Genomic DNA, 7,543 nt, shown 5'->3' with positions numbered 1-7,543 from the left:
CACTCACAAAGGAGCTTGCAACATTCAGTGATGTTTAGGTTGAGGCAATAATAGGGCAGGACAAATAGCATGTTGAAGGGCATGAACATGAGAAAGGCTTTGGCACGTTTGGCTGCATGGGAGGATGTTGTGATGTGCTGAGAGAACGCAGCCACGACCACGCTCTGAGGGACGCCGGGGCAGGGACTCTTTCCCCATCGCTAATGAGAAACACTTAAACATCAGTCGTGGAATGCAGGGCTATTACTTCCAGGTGCCAAATGTCGATAGTACACAAGCTTATGAACAGGCATGTGTGTGCAGGCAAGCATGTACGCAAGTCAGCATGTCCACCCACAGTAATATTCACACAAACACACATTTATATAGACGGAAATACCCCAAAGAAACAACCCCCCTCCCACCCATCCACTCACACACACACACACATATACGATTCCCATACGGAAAGGCTTAACATCAAACCCAGAAGGATTGTTTCATGCATTAGGCCTATTACGATTTTAAATGCAAAATTGCCATATTGTGTATGAAATGGATTGTTTGAAGCCAAGAAACCATAGTATATTATCGTATTAGACATTGAGAAGAAAGACAATACTCAGGTTAAAAGGCTTCAGAAACTTCTTGAGTGTAGAAAAACTGCAAGAATGGCAGAGCAGTGTTTCTGTTCCTCTTGCACCTGATCAGGTTCTAACAACAAACACAAAACAGGTCTGATGGCAAACAATATATTTTACTTTGTTAAACCACTTAAATCCTATATAGGCCACTGTGTCCCAAACAGTGGGTCGGGTTCCATGGTCGTACATTTAAAAGAATACATTTTTTGGGTCTTACTCTTGAGCTAATGTTTGGAACCACTGCTATAGGCTACTTTGTTAACCAGAGTCTCCCAGGGCAGTATACTAGGCCCTATACTAAACAGCTTTCGCTCTGCTCTAAATATCTTGACTGATATCAGCCAATCTAGGACATCTACAATCTCATTTGCCGAATGTTCATAATGGGGATGCTGAGGTTCAAGTTGTTAGAACGTGCGGTGTATGCGAAAAAGCAACACAAGAACCGCAATGAAGTCACCGCTTGTGAAGTCACTCACTTATGTGTCGTCGAACCGATAATGCGGGAGCTCAAGTGGCCATCTGCGCCGGTAACAGCGGCACACCCAAAACAGAAGGAGATATTCCCTCCACGCTCCCAGTCCGGGCGGGGCACGGAGCAGAGGAAGAGACAAAGCTACAGGAGCAGTAACCTGGGCCAGCTCTCTGCATGGGGGGGGGGGGGGGGCAATTATACACAACCAGAGCAGAAGCCTTGCCACTCCCTATGCACGCACGCACGTCGCACACACACACACACACACACACACACACACACACACACGCAAAGACAGAAAACATTTGAGCTTATGAAAAAGAAATATCACGTTTCCCCGATCTTTTGTGCACGCCTGAGTGTTTGGTTCCTATAGCTTTTGTATAGGAACCACCACAGACAAATCTCGGCTCGGCCAACGGGGGTTGAGTCAGGATATTCCCACAGGGCAACAAAAGGGCCCGTGGTAATAGTCTTCCTGTAAACGGCAGGAGAAAAGCTGTGGACAAACATTCACGGTCTGGGCAGATTGAGTTTGAAAGAGGCGGAAAATCGCCATGGTTGTTTTTGAGTGTGTGAACCCATTCCTTCCCCACCTATTCACATATCAGCCCGCTATACCCAAGGTGATTCCACAGTATCCTGAACCCTGGACGTGTGTGCACTAGCATTCATCAGTATAGGCCTATGACAGAATAGGAAGAAAGAAACTAAGAAACAAAAATGACAAAGCAGATTAGCAGAACCCGAAATAGGAAGTAAATCTACAGTGACAGTGTGTTAGTCATCAGGGTACTTTCAGAAATTGTGATAAAGCTATAAGTAACCCCTGTTGATGATTGGCAGAAATATTACATTATTACAAAATGCTGAGCTCTCTTGAGAGAATGCCTCTTAATGTTACAAGTCATTCTCTGTGCGTAGTCCAACTATAGGTGCATGTTAACATCAAGTTACTAGGCACCTGTTCTAAGAAGATGTATACCATAGGAAATACACTGAAACACATTGACTCACATCGATATGGTTTTACACATTTTCACCTCCTACTGTAGCTGACCAGTGGATCCAGAGTACAGTTGGGCCACTGAGCAACTCCACTTAAGCAGCTAGGGATTAAGTATCTCACATAACGACATCTCAGCGGTATGTTTAGGGAGATATAGGACCTCATGCTGCTTAAGCAGATTTCAGTTTGGGGGAGACAAAGTGAACACGGACGGTGGGCAAATTAAGCAAAGCTCATTAAGGTTTTTAGGTGATGCTGCGGACCACCTTTCACCTTATCTTCACAAAGCTAGTTAAGGCGCAGAGTGGAGATTAAACTGACCGGCGGCAGTTATCACAGTAGAAACCCAAGACTTCCACTCTACTATTTATACAATGTTTCCTGTGAAAGTCATACTGCTTGGCTTGTGTAGCGACCAATACCTGATGTAAAATGAATTTTACATATTAACCAATGGAACATGTGAGCCTGCCCCATAGTTGCATATTTCGGAAAGGCGTCGTGTGAAGATCACAGTAAAATGCTACACCTTCCTCTACCTTGTATGTCCCCAGCCATTGTGTTTCAGTAAACAAAGGTTTGTTTACGAAGAAATCCTGTGAGTAGACAAATAATGTGTTTTGTCAATATAGGCTACCATGCTGTGTGAGTAACTGCTAGAGGGGCTTTAATTTGGCTGAGCAATTTCACCCAGATGGCCCTGCATGGATGGATAAGGGCCTTGATCTGGATAAAAGCATCAGCTACAGGCCAGAGATGTAAATCTGCTCATTGTTCTCCTTGATCAGTAGTAATTTCAACAACTAAAATCACAGCAGTCTTATCTTCACCAAGCTGTTTTGACATGGGTCATTTATTGTAGATCAAAATGGCTGGTCACCAACATTGTGGTTAAAGGGCAATACCACTTTTGTAGAGGTTTGGGTTGTGTAATGTCACCTTGCCATGATGAAACTCCAAATGTGGCCAAGAAATCTAAAACAATTGTTCCGGTGATTAGAAATTGATAAATAAAATGTATTCAAAATACTGATATGCTCCTTCATTGACTTACATTGTGCGCTGAAACAGCTCTCAAAGTCACAGTAAGTATACTTACTAAAAGAGTGACTTTGACAGTACGTTTTAACAGCGGGCGACAGCCAGACGAATTTTCCGGAAGTGCATTATTTGTCAATGGGAACTACTGGCGATAGAGGCCATAGCAGGCGAACAGGCGATGGTCGAAAAGTGGGCGGAGGAACGTCAGCCGAAAATATTTTAAAAAAATCATATTTTGGGCGACATCGCCCGGCGACAGTGGCCGATTGCCAATTAAATTAAAGCGACACGCGCCGTTGGTCTCTAAGGTCTCCCACTGTTTAAGTTAAACAGTGGGAGACCTTAGAGACCAAGGGATCTTTTGGTCTGAAAAGGTTGAGAACACAAGTTTGGTTTAAACATTACCTTGGTGTCTTCTTTCCAGCTTTGCTTGGCCTTCCAGTTGGAGCTGCCAGCTCGCTTTCTCTCCATCAGTTCAACTGGCCCTACAAACATTCAAAAGCAGAAAACAAAAAACAAAACTGTCCGTTAGTTTAAAAAAAGAAGCATGTTCAAAATGCACTTTGCGTTTAGAAGGTTCAAAATACACTTAACCAAAGCAACGTTTAAAAGATTCTAAAATCTAAATGGAGCCAACGTTTAAAAAACGTTGAACACCAACGTGAACATAAAACCAACCAAAAATGACTGGAATACAAAATCAACCAAGTCGAACCAACTAGAAGTAGAACTGAAGAGCTTCAATAAGCTGACAAATGAATTAAGCGTCGAGTTGTAAAATCGTGTTCGACGACAAGCGACAAATTAAACAAAATAAAGTTAACCGAAAGTTCACAATGCACTGCACTTATTTGACGTTTAGAAGGTTCCAAATACACTTAACGTTCAACAGATTCAAAATGCATTCGACAACAACCAGCATTTATAAACCGTTGAACAATCAGCCATGTCATGAACATTTCATAACAGCTCTGAACAGTACGTTTAAACTTTAAACGTACTGTGAGAGCTGTTATGAATCAACTTTGTTTGTTTATTAACACAAAGTTTATTCTTATACAATATAGAGCCAACCTCTGTACTGTTTACATTTCTGCCTAAGGCAACTATACAACAGAAACCAACCTAAAAAAAAGAGGTCTTGCCCTTTAACCACTAGTCATTCCAGTCATTTTGGAATGCATGTTATTAAGGCCAAAAATGGCAACACATTTCAGGGGGAAAAATCCAAAATATTCAAGTAGAAAGAATGTGTTGCCACAAGCTCAAAGTGCATCACAACAGCACAAGTTGTGGGCTTGTAGATCGGCTATTTGAGCTTTGTTGAACTTGTACGACAGAGTGGGCTCAAGTGGTTAATGTCATGACAACATTGCTCTAATTAGCACAACAGTACCTGCTAAATTGTGTTATCAATTAAGTGGCCACTCTACTGTAGTGACACCGCCTTGCTCGTATAGCAAGTTCTACATAAGAAATTTCAAATTAGGTTGAAACTTGTTTTGTGGTCGCGTGATACCCACATGACTGAAACTCTCAGACAAGCTGGCATTTAACAGAAATGTCATCTTATTTGAGCAAATAGAACATGCTATAAATCACATCATTTGCATGTGCATGTCAAGAATATCAGGCCGTCATGTCTCCTCCAGACACCCTTTTTAGTACTGTTCAATCATATTCATTAGATAATTTAGCTACAAGGTGTTTACTCAGCATAACCTAATCCTGATGCCTCAAGTGGAAAATGGATCCACATGCCGCACATTCTATATGGAGAATGCAAACTTTATGTATTTGTTCTATACCTATGATGTAAAAAGAATGAAAATATAGCCTATATTTGTATTTGTTTTAAGAAAACGAATTTAAGGAAATAAACCCATGATGTGTAGTGTGTACAATATGACATAATGAGTGACATGCAGTTTTCAGTATCGTTGAGGAACACATTCGCTTGCAGGGATCAAACTTTCAACTTGGCGTTTAATTGTTCTTTCCAAAATAGTGAAAATAGCTTGGATCAAGCTGTGAGCTGTGAGCTTAGAGATCATCTATTTTATCTGTTTTTGTGGAATACCGGCCGTCGGATGACAAAGTATAAAATTGGGCTTTTAACGACACCATCATCTGATCCATCAACTTTTTGACAAAATACCAGTCAAAACATTGGATTTCCATGGTCTAGGACTCTCCAAAATCGGGACCCAATAAGCTGGCATTAGTCAGGTTCCACCTGCCATACTGTGCAGTATGAGATCTCTGTGCAAGAGGAAGATGCGTAGCAGCAGTTCTAGCGTTTTTGCATAGCATCTGATATCAGAAAAAAGCCCCTCCAGGAAGCACGCCTAGGTACGTACTTATGCCAAACCATATCTGTTTTCTCAATCTCCATGTGCAGCAAAGTGCAGTTGGCTCCATGTGATGTTGTATTTGCATCGCAAATGTGGGACATGGGACCTGTTTGCACACTCAACTTCTCCTTTGGGGCAGATCACATGGATGTCAACAGCGCACCGCACCCACAAACACACACACACACACACACACACACACACACACACGCATGCGCATATATCCACACCCTAACCTGTGTCTGTTTAGACACAAACATGCATAACGCCAAACAAACAAATGTGTGTCCATTTAGCTATCATTAATCAAATGAGCAGGTGGTAGTGCAACCGATGCCAGATGATTGTGATTTTGGAGAGTTGGACCAGTGATTAGCGATTACAGATGATTTGCCCAATATTTCGTAAAAAAGTCATTTTATTGTATTTAATCATTTAAGCCCTATAAAATGGCTGATTTACAAGCTCAGATAATGAGCTTGTAAATCAGCCATTTAAAAAAAAAATCCCGATCTATTCTTTAGAGGTGCTCCGATCGATTGGCCACTGATCGGATCGGATGATTTTCACTCCAAATGACTGGATCGGTGATCTGCAATTTACCCGATCTGGAGAAATCGAGCTTTTATACCACTTAAGTGGTATAAAAGTCAATCAGTATAATATTGTTTTGCATCTTTGTGACATGCCTAAACATTCTCCCCTTCCTCTCCACAGGAACAGTTTTGACAGGGGTTTTGACAAAATTATTATAATAATTTGGGAAATATTCAAATTTTCCCCTTGATCGGGATCGGTCCCAAAGAAATCTGGTCAGGGCACCTCTACTATTTTTATAATGATGCCACATTGACAGTGGCGAATAATGAGCGATATACCAGTCAGAGTCTGACTGGTATTTGGGACTGTCAGCTCTAGTGAGTGGTTCCACAGCTGAACAGGTCCTCAAACCCATGAACCACTGCTTTGAAATATCGTCGCTGGCAGGCAGAATCTTATCTTATCTTTTCGTAAGTGGTTTTTCGCCTACTTGATCATACTACAGCGTCACACTAAATTATCAAAAGTAGCAGACACAAATTAAATTCATGCCGATTAACTCACAGTCGTATTGATGTGATAGCATGTTTTTCCCTCACTGTGGTCTAGTATTGATAATTTGTCCACTCTGCATCTGAGAGGGTTTCTAAATACTGCCGAGTGTGCATTTTTAGCAAATGACCAATGGGGGTTAATGGAAATAGAAGCTCATGTTTTCTGTCTTGCAACATGTTTTACCCAAATAAAACATTAAATAAAATATTTATGAAAAATGTTAATAGATAGATTGAATTCCGGGTTTGTGTGGATTCATCTGTATGGTGTATTTACTGCATTTTGGGTTTGGGGTCGTTATCTTGGGCTGCGCCTGCAACTATCAATTATTCTCTCAGACATAATTGTATTGATTCCTTTTTTGGATTACCCGAAAGGCAGATTCAGCACTGAAGGCATTCTTTTATACTTTGTCATACAATGGTGTTGTGCAAAAACACTGTAGACATCTATTGTCACTTTTTTTAAAGTAAGTAAAAAATACGTATTATTACCAAAATAGGGTTTGATTATTAATTGATTATTTTATTAATTGATGATCAAGTATTTTTGATAATCGATTACATGGAATGTGTTCATTGAACGGTGGCCATTTTGCTCTTCCATCATACTGGAGTGGAGTGGGGCAGACCCCACTGGGCGGGGGTAGGGTGGAGTGGGGCAGACCCCACTGGGCGGGGGTAGGGTGCCTGTCCATGTCTTACATCATACTGGAGTGGAGTGGGGCAGACCCCACTGGGCGGGGGTAGGGTGCCTGTCCATGCAGGAATGCACAGAGAGGGTGGGTATCAGTTTTGTCAGTGACCCTGAATGACCTTTTGCCCTAGACGGTCACCTGAAAAAGATAATTCACTCATCATCTGTCAAAATGCTAACGTCTCACTACTGAATGTCAATATGTTGGTTTCAGACTAGAATGTCATGTTTTCATACAACTGACAGTTAA

The sequence above is a fragment of the Protomyctophum bolini genome (genome assembly GCF_963924005.1).
Source record: "Protomyctophum bolini genome assembly, chromosome: 19".
Taxonomy (NCBI): Eukaryota; Metazoa; Chordata; class Actinopteri; order Myctophiformes; family Myctophidae; genus Protomyctophum; species Protomyctophum bolini.
This window is presented reverse-complemented; position numbering follows the sequence as displayed.